At 47.7% G+C, this 16,600-nt stretch overlaps 1 long non-coding RNA gene across 1 annotated transcript; it reads left to right on the plus strand.

Annotated features, from left to right (window-relative positions):
• The first annotated feature begins 41 nt into the window (after positions 1-41).
• Positions 42-12,297, plus strand: LOC122945761. Its single transcript, XR_006391145.1, has 3 exons — positions 42-162; positions 9,509-9,556; positions 12,119-12,297. It is a non-coding gene; the product is annotated as an uncharacterized LOC122945761 (long non-coding RNA).
• The last annotated feature ends 4,303 nt before the right edge of the window (positions 12,298-16,600 follow it).

A 16,600-nucleotide genomic window follows, 5' to 3' on the forward strand; every position in this document is an offset into this window, starting at 1 on the left:
CAGGGGGCGGAGCAATGTCAGCGGTGACGAGCGGTCGCTGCCCCACCCTCGGGCTGGCTGAGATCCCGCCACGGATAACATCTACAGGGACTTTCTAGGGTCTCACCATGGCTGCCTGGCTTCCCTCCCACAGTCCGAAGATATTCTGATAGGGAACTAATTGTGAGCTCCACTGGAGACAGCCACAATGAGAATGTCCGGACAGCTGTATATAACTGATGAGAATGTCCGGACAGCTGTATGTAACTGATGAGAATGTCCGGACAGCTGTATATAAGTGATGAGAATGTCCGGACAGCTGTATATAAGTGATGAGAATGTCCGGACAGCTGTATATAACTGATGAGAATGTGCGGACAGCTGTATATAAGTGATGAGAATGTCCGTGTAGCTGTATATAAGTGATGAGAATGTCCGGACAGCTGTATATAAGTGATGAGAATGTCCGGACAGCTGTATGTAACTGATGAGAATGTCCGGACAGCTGTATGTAACTGATGAGAATGTCCGGACAGCTGTATATAAGTGATGAGAATGTCCGGACAGCTGTATATAAGTGATGAGAATGTCCGGACAGCTGTATATAACTGATGAGAATGTCCGGACAGCTGTATATAACTGATGAGAATGTCCGGACAGCTGTATGTAACTGATGAGAATGTCCGGACAGCTGTATGTAACTGATGAGAATGTCCGGACAGCTGTATGTAAGTAATGAGAATGTCCGGACAGCTGTATATAACTGATGAGAATGTCCGGACAGCTGTATGTAACTGATGAGAATGTCCGGACAGCTGTATATAACTGATGAGAATGTCCGGACAGCTGTATATAAGTGATGAGAATGTCCGGACAGCTGTATATAACTGATGAGAATGTCCGGACAGCTGTATATAACTGATGAGAATGTCCGGACAGCTGTATATAAGTGATGAGAATGTCCGTGTAGCTGTATATAAGTGATGAGAATGTCCGGACAGCTGTATATAAGTGATGAGAATGTCCGGACAGCTGTATGTAACTGATGAGAATGTCCGGACAGCTGTATGTAACTGATGAGAATGTCCGGACAGCTGTATGTAACTGATGAGAATGTCCGGACAGCTGTATATAAGTGATGAGAATGTCCGGACAGCTGTATATAAGTGATGAGAATGTCCGGACAGCTGTATATAAGTGATGATAATGTCCGTACAGCTGTATATAAGTGATGAGAATGTCCGTACAGCTGTATATAACTGATGAGAATGTCCCTACAGCTGTATATAACTGATGAGAATGTCCCTACAGCTGTATATAACTGATGAGAATGTCCGGACAGCTGGATATAACTGATGAGAATGTCCGGACAGCTGTATGTAACTATTATTATTATTTATTATTAAAGCACCATTCATTCCCTGGCGCTGTACATATGATAAGCGGTGCACATACATAATACATTCTCATCAGTTACGCCCTCATTATCTCCCGTCTAGACTACTGCAACATTCTCCTCTGTGGCCTTCCATCTAGCACTCTCGCACCCCTCCAATCTATCCTCAACTCTGCTGCCCGACTAATCCACCTCTCACCTTATTACTCCTCTGCCTCTCCCCTCTGCCTCTCCCCTTTGCCAATCCCTTCACTGGCTCCCCATTGCCCAACAAATTCACTTCAAAGTACTTACAAATACATACAAGGTCGTCCACCACCTGTCCCCTCCCTACATCTCTGAGCTCCCGATACACCCCCACACGCACTCTCCGATCCTCACAGGACCTCCTTCTCTTCTCTCCTCTTATCGCCTCTTCCCACAATCTCCTCCAGGATTTCTCCTGTGCATCCCCCATACTCTGGAACTCGCTGCCCCAACATATCAGACTCTCACCGACAGTGGAATCCTTCCAAAGAAACCTGAAACCCACCTCTTCAGACAAGCCGACAACCCGTGACCCTGCTGCCTCTATACCGCCATGACCAACTTCACCCGCACCTACTGTGTCCTTCTCCCATACCATGTAGATTGTAAGCCTCGCGGGCAGGGCCCTCTCTCCTTCTGTATCGTCTGTAACTCGTCTTGTTTATGATTAGTGCAATTGTCTGTCCGTACTGCTGTATATAACTGATGAGAATGTCTGGACAGCTGTATGTAACTGATGAGAATGTCCGGACAGCTGTATGTAACTGATGAGAATGTCCGGACAGCTGTATATAACTGATGAGAATGTCCGGACAGCTGTATGTAACTGATGAGAATGTCCGGACAGCTGTATGTAACTGATGAGAATGTCCGGACAGCTGTATGTAACTGATGAGAATGTCCGGACAGCTGTATGTAACTGATGAGAATGTCCGGACAGCTGTATGTAACTGATGAGAATGTCCGGACAGCTGTATATAACTGATGAGAATGTCCGGACAGCTGTATGTAACTGATGAGAATGTCCCTACAGCTGTATGTAACTGATGAGAATGTCCCTACAGCTGTATAAAACTGATGAGAATGTCCCTACAGCTGTATATAACTGATGAGAATGTCCTTGCAGCTGTATTTAAGTAATGAGAATGTCCTACAGCTGTGTATATATATATATATATATTGTGACGTCACTGGGGCTGCTGGAGAAGCCTGAGGGCCATCCTCCTTCCTACAGACTATGGACCCAGAACTATGGAGACTCCCTCAGACCTTTTGGGGTTACAAGGAACTATGAACCCTGATTTATGTGTGTAATTTCTATGCCACATATTTTCTATTGCCCATTAAAACGGGATGGTGTGGATTCAGCAACACACAAAGGGTTAACTCTGCACTGAGACTCCCACTGATTGTGTTAGTGATGGGATTAAGATAGTTGATTATAATAGCAGCCGACTCCTATGATACACTCAGGAGATAATCCCATCACATGTGTCTCCTCTTCCCATTCATTCATTATGGAGGGGGTGAAGATATCTGTTTGCATGTTGTTAATGGTTCTTTGCGTCAAAGACAATGCCATTGTTTTTGTTAATTGAGTCACAGACAATGCCATTGTGTTTGTTAATTGAGTCACAGACAATGCCATTGTTTTTGTTAATTGAGTCACAGACAATGCCATTGTGTTTGTTAATTGAGTCACAGACAATGCCATTGTGTTTGTTAATTGCGTCACGGACAATGCCATTGTGTTTGTTAATTGCGTCACAGACAATGCCATTGTGTTTGTTAATTGCGTCACAGACAATGCCATTGTGTTTGTTAATTGCGTCACAGACAATGCCATTGTGTTTGTTAATTGCGTCACAGACAATGCCAGTGTGTTTGTTGAATAGGGTTAGTTTTTGTGTTTGAACTGTAAAGGATTGGCTGCTAGGTCATGTCCTCAGTTCCCAACCAGGTCCACGGGGGGTGGTACCTTGTTGGAAAATGTGTATTTAAGTCAATGCTTGTGTGTTCAATAAAGAGTTCCTATTTTACCCTTCATCATGCTGAGGCTGGTGTTTGGGTAACTGATCGACACTGGGGGATTGCTATACGCTGAAGATTTGCTATACTCCCCTGGCATAACTACTAGCTCTTGTAAGAGCTGTTCCTTCTCTCTGGATTTAGGAGAGGTTCACCCACTGGAGCTGTGTTGCTGCGTTCTCTGGTTGTTGGTCCAGAACGTTTCCCTCTGGATCCCTGTTGGACCTTTGGGGTCTGCTGTGGTCGCTCACCTGGGTTTATGTGTTTGTCTGTATTGTCTGTCCTCTCCTTGGTGTTTTCATCTTAGTGTCAGTGGTGCGGACTAGCGATCCCACCGGCCCGTTCACTATCTAGGGCTCATTTTAGGGAAAGCCAGGGTTTAGGCGCGTGATCGCCGCACGGGTGAGGAACCCGTCTAGGGACGTCAGGTGCCAGCCGCAAGGTCTGGGGTCACCACCTTTCCCTCTCCCTTGGGCAGGGCTTTCCTTTTCCCTCCCTGTGTGTGACGCCGGTCATTACATTATATCTGGCCCTTTTGTGTAGGTAAAAAAAAAAAATAATAATAATATTTTTACCTACTTAGAATCCAGTATGGATCCAATTGCTGCTCTGTCCGAACAATTTCATGGCCTGTCTTTGGAGGTGGCAGGATTGAAGGCGTCAATCCCCATTGTTTTTGGTGATAAGACGGAGACTATTTCTTTCTTTCTAGACAGTGGAGCAGGGGTAAATTTGATGGATGCCCATTTTGCCCGCACTTTGGGTTTGTCTCTCTGTACGTTACAGAGACCTATTCCCATATTCGCTATTGATTCTGCTCCTCTGTCTCAGAGAAACCTCACCCACATTGTCCATAACTTACACCTTCGGGTAGGGGACCACCATAATGAGATGCTTTCATGTTATGTTCTGGAGGGGCTTCCCACTCCGGTGGTGCTGGGCCTTCCCTGGCTGGTAGCGCACAATCCAGTGGTGGATTGGCAGGCCAGGGAGATATCGGAGTGGAGTGAGCCGTGCAGAAAAAATTGCTTAAATAGCAAATGCTTAGTCGCCTCCATAACTACCCTACCTACATTTGTTTCTGACTTTGAGGACGTTTTTTCTGAAAAGGGTTGTCAGAAGTTACCACCTCACCGTCCTTATGATTGCCCGGTTAACCTTATTCCCGGCGCAAAATTACCCAAGACCAGGTTATATAATCTTTCGGGTCCGGAGAGTCAAGCCATGAAAGATTATATCTCCGAGAGCTTGGCTAAGGGACACATCAGACCCTCTTCTTCACCCGTGGCTGCAGGGTTTTTCTTCGCTAAAAAGAAAGATGGGGGCCTGCGTCCTTGCCTAGATTTTCGCGAATTAAATCGGATAACCATCCGAGACCCATACCCTCTTCCTCTCATTCCTGACCTGTTTAATCAGATTGCGGGTGCTAGGTGGTTCTCCAAACTCGATCTTAGGGGGGCCTACAATCTGATTCGTATTAAGGAGGGGGATGAGTGGAAGACAGCTTTTAACACCCCTGAGGGGCATTATGAAAATCTAGTCATGCCTTTCGGTCTGACCAATGCCCCTGCTGTCTTCCAACATTTCGTTAATGACATTTTTAGTCATCTAATCGGCAGGTTTGTGGTAATATACCTAGATGATATCTTAATTTATTCGTCTGATCTGAGAACACATGAGGAGCATGTCAGACAAGTACTACAGGTCCTACGGATGAATGAATTTTATGCTAAGATTGAAAAATGTGTCTTCGCCGTTCAGGAGATACAATTCCTAGGATATCTATTATCTGCTTCAGGTTTCCGTATGGATCCTAGGAAGGTCCAGGCAATTTTAGATTGGGATCTTCCTGAGAACCTCAAAGCACTACAACGGTTCTTGGGCTTCGCAAATTTCTATAGAAAATTCATTAAAAATTATTCACTTATTGTAAAACCCCTTACTGACATGACTAGGAAGGGGACTGATTTTTCTAAATGGTCTGACGCCGCTAAAGTTGCTTTTTCCTCTCTAAAAGAGAGGTTTACCTCAGCACCTGTACTAGTCCAACCTGATGTCTCTCAGCCTTTTATTGTTGAAGTCGATGCGTCAGAGGTGGGAGTGGGGGCTGTATTGTCTCAGGGTCCGTCTCCTGGCAAATGGCGTCCTTGCGCTTTCTTTTCTAAAAAACTATCTGCAGCAGAACAGAACTACGATATTGGCAATAGGGAACTATTAGCTATTAAACTAGCGTTTGAGGAGTGGCGTCACTTTTTAGAGGGGGCAGTCCACCCCGTCACTGTGATTACGGACCACAAAAATCTGCTGTACCTCGAATCAGCTAAGCGTCTCACCCCTAGACAGGCTAGGTGGTCGCTATTTTTTACCAGGTTTAACTTTGTGATTACCTATCGTCCTGGGGTAAAGAACACCAAGGCTGATGCACTATCTCGTAGTTTCCCTGGAGGGGGTAATGTGAGTGATCCGGTGCCCATTCTACAAAGAGGAGTGGTTGTCTCTGCTGTACACTCTGCTCTGGAGGGGAAGGTGTTAGAGGCCCAGGGGGACGCCCCGGTCTCTTGCCCCTCAGAGAAATTGTTTGTACCGTTGAACCTGCGTTTCGAATTATTAAAGGAACATCATAATTCGGCACTTGCTGGGCACCCGGGTAGTAAAGCAACCTTGGAGCTATTGTCTCGTCGTTTTTGGTGGCCAAGGTTGCGTCAGGATGTATTGGATTTTGTGTCTTCTTGTTCTACCTGTGCGCGCGCAAAAGTCTCTCATACACGTCCTGCAGGGTCTCTATTACCACTCGTCATTCCCAATAGACCGTGGACACATCTGTCTATGGATTTTATCACTGACTTACCTTTGTCTGCGGGTAAAACAGTTATTTTGGTAGTAGTGGACAGGTTTAGCAAAATGGTACACTTCATTGCGTTACCCGCACTACCTAATGCTAAGACTCTTGCTCAGGTATTCATCAGTGAGATCGTGAAGCTTCACGGGGTCCCTTCCGATGTGATTTCGGATCGGGGAACCCAGTTTATTTCTAAATTTTGGAAAGCTTTTTGTTCCCGTTTGGGGGTACACTTGTCCTTTTCCTCAGCTTTCCATCCTCAGTCGAATGGACAGACTGAGCGTACCAACCAAAACCTGGAGACATATCTAAGATGTTTTGTGTCTGAAAACCAAGAGTTGTGGTCGTCATATTTACCGTTAGCTGAGTTTGCCATAAATAATCGTCGTCAGGAATCCACTGGCAGGTCACCATTTCTTGGTGCATATGGTTTTCACCCCCAATTCTGTACTTTCAAAGAGGGGGTGGTCTTCTGGGGTTCCAGAAGAGGAACGGTTTTTGTCATCTTTTTCATCGGTATGGCAGAAGGTGCAAGCTAACTTGAAAAATATGGGAGGTAAATACAAATGCATGGCTGATAAGAGACGGTCGCCAGGTCCGGACCTAGGAGTGAATGACTACGTGTGGTTGTCTACTAGGAATATTACATTAAAGGTTCCCTCTTGGAAACTGGGTCCTAGGTTCATTGGCCCTTACAAAATTGTAGCCATCATCAACCCCGTGGCTTTTCGCCTGGAGCTACCTCAGTCGTTACTCAAGAAATATGTTCCACCTCTAGAACCGTCACCGCTGCCACCCCCTCCTGTTGTTGTGGATGGTAATCTAGAGTTTCAGATATCCAAAATTGTTCATTCTCGTCGGGTCCGCCGCTCTCTTCAATATCTGGTGCATTGGAGAGGTTACGGTCCAGAGGAAAGAATGTGGGTTCCTGCGTCTGAGGTAATCGCCGACAGGCTAGTTCGGGCTTTTCATGCCTCTCATCCTGAGAGACCTGGTCCTGAGTGTCCGGAGGCCCCTCGTAGAGAGGGGGGTACTGTCACGAGGGTATCGAGAACCACGCCTGACTCCGTTATACCCGGGGTCAGGAAGTCGCAGCGGTTGGCTGGGCACTCTATGTAAGATAGGGCTGTTTCTTTATGGTAGCTTTCTGGGTTTGCTTTGCAAACCCTTTTGGCTCACTCAGGGATCCGTAGCTCCTTCTCCTCAGCTGTTCCTTGTCCAGCACTCCCAACCTCCTTATATTCCCCTCTCCCACTTCTCTGGTTGCCAGATATAGAGCTTCCTGCCTGGACTTCTATACTGACCCACTGGAGCTGTGTTGCTGCGTTCCCTGGTTGTTGGTCCAGAACGTTTCCCTCCGGATCCCTGTTGGACCTTTGGGGTCTGCTGTGGTCGTCCACCTGGGATTATGTGTTTGTCTGTATTGTCTGTCCTCTCCCTGGTGTTTTCCTCTTAGTGTCAGTGGTGCGGACTAGCGATCCCACCGCCCCGTTCATTATCCAGGGCTCTTCTTAGGGAAAGCCAGGGTTTAGGCACGCGATCGGCGTACGTGTGAGGAACCCGTCTAGGGATGTCAGGGCAGTCAGGTGCCAGCCGCAAGGAGAGTCAGGGGTCACCACCTTTCCCTCTCCCTTGGGCAGGGCTTTCCCTTTTCCCTCCCTGTGCGTGACGCCGGTCATTACAGCTGCCATGCAAGAACTGGGAGGTTTTCAGCGTCCAGGAATTGTGTGCAGATCCCTGCAATATGGGGCCGTGCATTATCATGCTGCAACATGAGGTGATGGTCGTGGATGAACGGCACAACAATGGGCCCCAGGATCTCGTCACGGGATCTCTGTGCATTCACATTGCCACCAATAAAATGCACCTGTGTTCGTTGTCCATAACATACGCCTGCCCATACCATAACCCCACCGCCACCATGGGCCACTCCATCCACAACACTGACGTCAGCAAACCGCTCACCCACACGACATCCAGATGTCTCTCGCCTCTGCTAATCCCTTCACTGGCTCCCCATTGCCCAGCGAATTCACTTCAAAATACTAACAAATACTGTATTTTCCTGCGTATAAGACTACTTTTTAACACATGTAAATCTTCTTAAAAGTCGGGGGTTGTCTTATACTCCCGGTGTCGTCTCATATGCCGGTATACGGCGTGCTGAAACCTACTCCCTAGCCGGACTGGAGAAGCTGTCCTTCTCCAGCTTCAGGGACAGGCGCCCTCTAGCTGAGCCACCGTGCGCTGCATCCCGGCCAGCCGCTCCTGAAGCAGCCCCCTCTCCCTGGTCTCAGAGGTTTTCTCATGCCGGCAGTATCACAGTGCGTACTACTGCTCAGATCGCCAGGGAGAGCTGACCCACCCAATGCAAGCAGGCTTTGTATGCCGTGTGCACAGAAAATACCGCTACATCGCTTTCCGTGACTGGCTAGCTGTTGTATACTGGGTTGGATTGGCGATTCTGAGGGAAGGCAGGGGGAAGCAGGAGCATCTGCACATACAGTACTGCACCGGTATCTGTACATACAGTACAGCACCAGTATCTGCACACACAGTACTGCACCGGTATCTGTACATACAGTACTGCACCGGTATCTGCACACACAGTACTGCACCAGTATCTGCACACACAGTACTGCACCGGTATCTGTACATACAGTACAGCACCAGTATCTGCACATACAGTACAGCACCAGTATCTGCACATACAGTACTGCACCGGTATCTGCACACACAGTACTGCACCAGTATCTGCACACACAGTACTGCACCGGTATCTGTACATACAGTACAGCACCAGTATCTGCACATACAGTACTCCAGGGACTCCAGGATTTCTCTCGTGCATCCCCCACACTCTGGAACTCGCTGCCCCAACATATCAGACTCTCACCGACAGTGAAATCCTTCAAAAGAAACCTGAAAACCCACCTCTTCAGACAAGCCGACAACCAGTGACCCTGCTGCCTCTATACCGCCATGACCAGCCTCACCCGCACCAACTGTGTCCTTCTCCCATACCATGTAGATTGTAAGCCTCGCGGGCAGGGCCCTCATTCCTTCTGCACCAGTCTGTAACTCGTCTTGTTTATGATTAGTGCAATTGTCTGTATTATGTATGTGCACCGCTTATCATATGTGCAGCGCTAGGGAAGGAATGGTGCTATAATAATATATATATATAAATATATCAGGGGTCAGTACAGAGATCACTCCCGTCATCTATTTATTCCCAGGACGGTGACTGTGACGAGGGGACATCCTCTACGTCTGGAGGAAAGAAGGTTTGTACACAAACATAGAAAAGGATTCTTTACGGTAAGAGCAGTGAGACTATGGACTCTATACTGTGAGAGCAGTGAGACTATGGACTCTATACGGTAAGAGCAGTGAGACTATGGACTCTTTACTGTAAGAGCAGTGAGACTATGGACTCTATACTGTAAGAGCAGTGAGACTATGGACTCTTTACTGTAAGAGCAGTGAGACTATGGACTCTTTACTGTAAGAGCAGTGAGACTATGGACTCTTTACTGTAAGAGCAGTGAGACTATGGACTCTTTACTGTAAGAGCAGTGAGACTATGGACTCTATACTGTAAGAGCAGTGAGACTATGGACTCTATACTGTAAGAGCAGTGAGACTATGGACTCTGTACTGTAAGAGCAGTGAGACTATGGACTCTTTACTGTAAGAGCAGTGAGGCTATGGACTCTTTACTGTAAGAGCAGTGAGACTATGGACTCTATACTGTAAGAGCAGTGAGACTATGGACTCTATACTGTAAGAGCAGTGAGACTATGGGCTCTATACTGTAAGAGCAGTGAGACTATGGGCTCTGTACTGTAAGAGCAGTGAGACTATGGACTCTTTACTGTAAGAGCAGTGAGACTATGGACTCTGTACTGTAAGAGCAGCGAGACTATGGACTCTATACTGTGAGAGCAGTGAGACTATGGACTCTTTACGGTAAGAGCAGTGAGACTATGGACTCTTTACTGTAAGAGCAGTGAGACTATGGACTCTGTACTGTAAGAGCAGTGAGACTATGGACTCTATACTGTAAGAGCAGTGAGACTATGGACTCTATACTGTGAGAGCAGCGAGACTATGGGCTCTATACTGTGAGAGCAGCGAGGCTATGGGCTCTATACTGTGAGAGCAGTGAGACTATGGACTCTTTACGGTAAGAGCAGTGAGACTATGGACTCTTTACTGTAAGAGCAGTGAGACTATGGACTCTTTACTGTAAGAGCAGTGAGACTATGGACTCTTTACTGTAAGAGCAGTGAGACTATGGACTATATACTGTAAGAGCAGCGAGACTATGGACTCTTTACTGTAAGAGCAGCGAGACTATGGACTCTATACTGTAAGAGCAGTGAGACTATGGACTCTTTACTGTAAGAGCAGCGAGACTATGGACTCTGTACTGTAAGAGCAGTGAGACTATGAACTCTATACGGTAAGAGCAGTGAGACTATGGACTCTTTACTGTAAGAGCAGTGAGACTATGGACTCTGTACTGTAAGAGCAGTGAGACTATGGACTCTATACTGTAAGAGCAGTGAGACTATGGACTCTGTACTGTAAGAGCAGTGAGACTATGGACTCTATACTGTAAGAGCAGTGAGACTATGAACTCTATACTGTAAGAGCAGTGAGACTATGGACTCTTTACTGTAAGAGCAGTGAGACTATGGACTCTATACTGTAAGAGCAGTGAGACTATGAACTCTATACTGTAAGAGCAGTGAGACTATGGACTCTTTACTGTAAGAGCAGTGAGACTATGGACTCTATACTGTAAGAGCAGTGAGACTATGGACTCTATACTGTAAGAGCAGTGAGACTATGGACTCTGTACAGTAAGAGCAGTGAGACTATGGACTCTATACTGTAAGAGCAGTGAGACTATGGACTCTTTACGGTAAGACCGGTGAGACTATGGACTCTATACTGTAAGAGCAGTGAGACTATGGACTCTATACTGTAAGAGCAGTGAGACTATGGACTCTATACTGTAAGAGCAGTGAGACTATGGACTCTTTACTGTAAGAGCAGTGAGACTATGGACTCTTTACTGTAAGAGCAGTGAGACTATGGACTATATACTGTAAGAGCAGCGAGACTATGGACTCTTTACTGTAAGAGCAGCGAGACTATGGACTCTATACTGTAAGAGCAGTGAGACTATGGACTCTTTACTGTAAGAGCATCGAGACTATGGACTCTGTACTGTAAGAGCAGTGAGACTATGGACTCTATACTGTAAGAGCAGCGAGACTATGGACTCTTTACTGTAAGAGCAGCGAGACTATGGACTCTTTACTGTAAGAGCAGCGAGACTATGGACTCTTTACTGTAAGAGCAGTGAGACTATGGACTCTTTACTGTAAGAGCAGCGAGACTATGGACTCTGTACTGTAAGAGCAGTGAGACTATGGACTCTTTACGGTAAGAGCAGTGAGACTATGGAACTCTCTGCCTGAGGAGGTGGTGATGGTGAGTACAATAAAGGAATTCAAAAGGGGCCTGGATGTATTTCTGGAGCGCAATAATATTACAGGCTATAGCTACTAGAGAGATATCGTTGATCCAGGGATTTATTCTGATTGCCTGATTGGAGTCGGGAAGGAATTTTTATTCCCCTAAAGTGAGGAAAATTGGCTTCGACCTCACAGGGGTTTTTTGCCTTCCTCTGGATCAACTTGCAGGATAACAGGCCGAACTGGATGGACAAATGTCTTTTTTCGGCCTTATGTACTATGTTACTATGTAATAATAAATAATAATAATAATTTTGCTGAGAAGTAAACATGCGGTCACAGGAGCTCTCCATGCAGGTGAAACAAGCCGTCCTTCATCTACGAAAACAGAAGAAACCCGTCCGAGAAATTGCTGAACTATCAGGAGCGGCAAAATCTACAGTTTGAGAAATCCTAAGAAAGAAAGTACTGGTGACCTCAACAATGTGAAAAGACCTGGACGCCCACTGAAGACAACAGTGGTGGATGATGGCAGAATAATTACCATGGTGAGTAGAGGCCCCTTCACAGCAGCCGACCAAGTGACCACACTCTCCAGGATATACAGTACAGACCAAAAGTTTGGACGCACCTTCTCATTCAAAGAGTTTTCTGTATTTTCATGACTATGACAATTGTAGATTCTCACTGAAGGCATCAAAACTATGAATTATCACATATGGAATTATATACATAACAGAAAAGTGTGAGACAACTGAAAATATGTCATATTCTAGGTTCTTCACAGTAGCCACCTTTTGCTTTCATTACTGCTTTGTACACTCTTGGCATTCTCTTGATGAGCTTCAAGAAGGTAGTCACCTGAAATGGTCTTCACTTCACAGGTGTGCCCTGTCAGGTGTAATAAGTGGGATTTCTTGCCTTCTAAATGGGGTTGGGACCATCAGTTGCGTTGTGGAGAAGTCAGGTGGATACACAGCTGATAGTCCTACTGAATAGACTGTTAGCATTTGTATTATGGCAAGAAAAAAGCAGCTAAGTAAAAAAAAACGAGTGGCCATCATTACTTTAAAGGGAGCCTGTCACCGGGATTTTGGGTATAGAGCTGAGGACATGGGTTGCTAGATGGCCGCTAGCACATCCGCAATATTCCGTCCCCATAGCTCTGTGTGCTTTTATTGTGTAAAAAAAAAATATTTTATACATATGCAAATGAACCTGAGATGAGTCCTGTACTAGAGATGAGTCAGGGACAGGACTCAGCTCAGGTTAATTTGCATATGTATCAAATCATTTTTTCCCCACAATAAAAGCACACAGAGCTATGGGGACTGGGTATTGCGGATGTGCTAGCGGCCATCTAGCAACCCATGTCCTAAGCTCTATACCCAAAATCACGGTGACAGGTTCCCTTTAAGAAATAAAGGTCAGTCAGTCTGAAGAAACTGGCTCACATGCGGACAAAGAAACTGGCTCACATGCGGACCGCCCCAGGAAAGGAAGACCAAGAGTCACCTCTGCTGCGGAGGAGAAGTTCATCCGAGTCACCAGCCTCAGAAATCGCAGGTTAACAGCAGCTCAGATTAGAGACCAGGTCAATGCCACCCAGAGTTCTAGCAGCCGACACATCTCTAGAACAACTGTTAGGAGGAGACTGTGTGAATCAGGCCTTCATGGTAGAAGATCTGCTAGGAAACCACTGCTAAGGACAGGCAACAAGCAGAGGAGACTTGTTTGGGCTAAAGAACACAAGGAATGGACATTAGACCAGTGGAAATCTGTGCTTTGGTCTGATGAGTCCACATTTGAGATCTTTGGTTCCAACCACCGTGTCTTTGTGCGACGCAGAAACGGTGAACGGATGGACTCTACATGCCTGGTTCCCACCGTGAAGCACGGAGGAGGAGGTGTGATGGTGGGGGGGCTTTACTGGTGACACTGTTGGGGATTTATTCAGAATTGAAGGCATACTGAACCAGCATGGCTACCACAGCATCTTGCAGCGGCATGCTATTCCATCCGGTTTGCGTTTAGTTGGACCATCATTTATTTTTCAACAGGACAATGACCCCAAACACACCTCCAGGCTGTGTAAGGGCTATTTGACCATGAAGGAGAGTGATGGGGTGCTGCGCCAGATGACCTGGCCTCCACAGTCACCGGACCTGAACCCAATCGAGATGGTTTGGGGTGAGCTGGACCGCAGAGTGAAGGCAAAAGGGCCAACAAGTGCTAAGCATCTCTGGGAACTCCTTCAAGACTGTTGGAAGACCATTTCAGGTGACTACCTCTGGAAGCTCATCAAGAGAATGCCAAGAGTGTGCAAAGCAGTAATCAAAGCAAAAGGTGGCTACTGTGAAGAACCTAGAATATGACATATTTTCAGTTGTTTCACACTTGTTTGTTATGTATATAATTCCACATGTGATAATTCATAGTTTTGATGCCTTCAGTGTGAAGCTACAATTGTCATAGTCATGAAAATAAAGAAAACTCTTTGAATGAGAAGGTGCGTCCAAACTTTTGGTCTGTACTGTGTATCGGGCATTTTATACTGGTACATTTTGGGGGGCACTAGGAGGGAGGGGGGAGAGGAGCAATACGGGGGCATTTACTGGGGTCATTATATAGGGGTATTTTATACTGGCACATTATGGGGGCACTATGGGGACATTAGTTCAACTGGGGGCATTACAAGGGGGTATTTTTTCACTGTCACATTATAAGGAGAATTATTTCTACTGGGGGGCATTATGGTGGGCTTTATTACTCCCCCATGGAATGACCCCCTAGTAGCAGCACCGGCCTCTCCCTGCTCCGCTATCCCTCTGCCCCTTCTCCAAATCCTTATTGTGAAATCTTTCTCATTAGGATAAAACACAACATCAGCTCCACCGAGCCCCCGGCCAAAGTGTGAAAGTGGCGTCCGAGACCCCCAAGGGCCAAGTAACTGTAAGTGTTCATGTGGAATATGTTTATGTTGTACACATATAGCCTACACTGTGCCCCAAAATATACAGTTTCTTCTGTAAACGTCATCAAGTGTCATGGGGGGGGGGCTCTTATTGATTTTCACCCCAGGGCCCCATTTCACCTAGAACCGGCCCTGTTCACAGGAGCCCCTATGGTCTGCAGGAAAGACCTCACAGGAGCCCCTATGGTCTGCAGGAAGGACCTCACAGGAGCCCCTATAGTCTGCAGGAAGGACCTCACAGGAGCCCCTATGGTCTGCAGGAAGGACCTCACAGGAGCCCCTATAGTCTGCAGAACGGACCTTACAGGAGCCCCTATAGTCTGCAGGAAGGACCTCACAGGAGCCCCTATGGTCTGCAGGAATGACCTCACAGGAGCCCCTATAGTCTGCAGAACGGACCTCACAGGAGCCCCTATGGTCTGCAGAAAGGACCTCACAGGAGCCCCTATAGTCTGCAGAACGGACCTCACAGGAGCCCCTATGGTCTGCAGGAAGGACCTCACAGGAGCCCCTATGGTCTGCAGGAAGGACCTCACAGGAGCCCCTATGGTCTGCAGAAAGGACCTCACAGGAGCCCCTATGGTCTGCAGGAAAGACCTCACAGGAGCCCCTATGGTCTGCAGGAAGGACCTCACAGGAGCCCCTATAGTCTGCAGGAAGGACCTCACAGGAGCCCCTATGGTCTGCAGGAAGGACCTCACAGGAGCCCCTATAGTCTGCAGAACGGACCTTACAGGAGCCCCTATGGTCTGCAGGAAGGACCTCACAGGAGCCCCTATGGTCTGCAGAAAGGACCTCACAGGAGCCCCTATGGTCTGCAGGAAAGACCTCACAGGAGCCCCTATGGTCTGCAGGAAGGACCTCACAGGAGCCCCTATAGTCTGCAGGAAGGACCTCACAGGAGCCCCTATGGTCTGCAGGAAGGACCTCACAGGAGCCCCTATAGTCTGCAGAACGGACCTTACAGGAGCCCCTATAGTCTGCAGGAAGGACCTCACAGGAGCCCCTATGGTCTGCAGGAATGACCTCACAGGAGCCCCTATAGTCTGCAGAACGGACCTCACAGGAGCCCCTATGGTCTGCAGAAAGGACCTCACAGGAGCCCCTATTGTCTGCAGAACGGACCTCACAGGAGCCCCTATGGTCTGCAGGAAGGACCTCACAGGAGCCCCTATGGTCTGCAGGAAGGACCTCACAGGAGCCCCTATGGTCTGCAGGAAGGACCTCACAGGAGCCCCTATGGTCTGCAGGAAGGACCTCACAGGAGCCCCTATAGTCTGCAGGAATGACCTCACAGGAGCCCCTATAGTCTGCAGAACGGACCTCACAGGAGCCCCTATGGTCTGCAGAAAGGACCTCACAGGAGCCCCTATGGCCTGCAGAACGGACCTCACAGGAGCCCCTATGGTCTGCAGGAAGGACCTCACAGGAGCCCCTATGGTCTGCAGGAAGGACCTCACAGGAGCCCCTATGGTCTGCAGGAAGGACCTCACAGGAGCCCCTATGGTCTGCAGAACAGACCTCACAGGAGCCCCTATGGTCTGCAGGAAGGACATCACAGGAGCCCCTATGGTCTGCAGGAAGGACCTCACAGGAGCCCCTATGGTCTGCAGAAAGGACCTCACAGGAGCCCCTATGGTCTGCAGGAAGGACCTCACAGGAGCCCCTATGGTCTGCAGGAAAGACCTCACAGGAGCCCCTATGGTCTGCAGGAAGGACCTCACAGGAGCCCCTATGGTCTGCAGGAAGGACCTCACAGGAGCCCCTATGGTCTGCTGGAAGGACCTCACAGGAGCCCCTATGGTCTGCAGGAAGGACCTCACAGGAGCCCCTATGGTCTGCAGGAAGGACCTCACAGGAGCCCC

Source organism: Bufo gargarizans, chromosome 8 (genome assembly GCF_014858855.1).
Source record: "Bufo gargarizans isolate SCDJY-AF-19 chromosome 8, ASM1485885v1, whole genome shotgun sequence".
Taxonomy (NCBI): domain Eukaryota; kingdom Metazoa; phylum Chordata; class Amphibia; order Anura; family Bufonidae; genus Bufo; species Bufo gargarizans.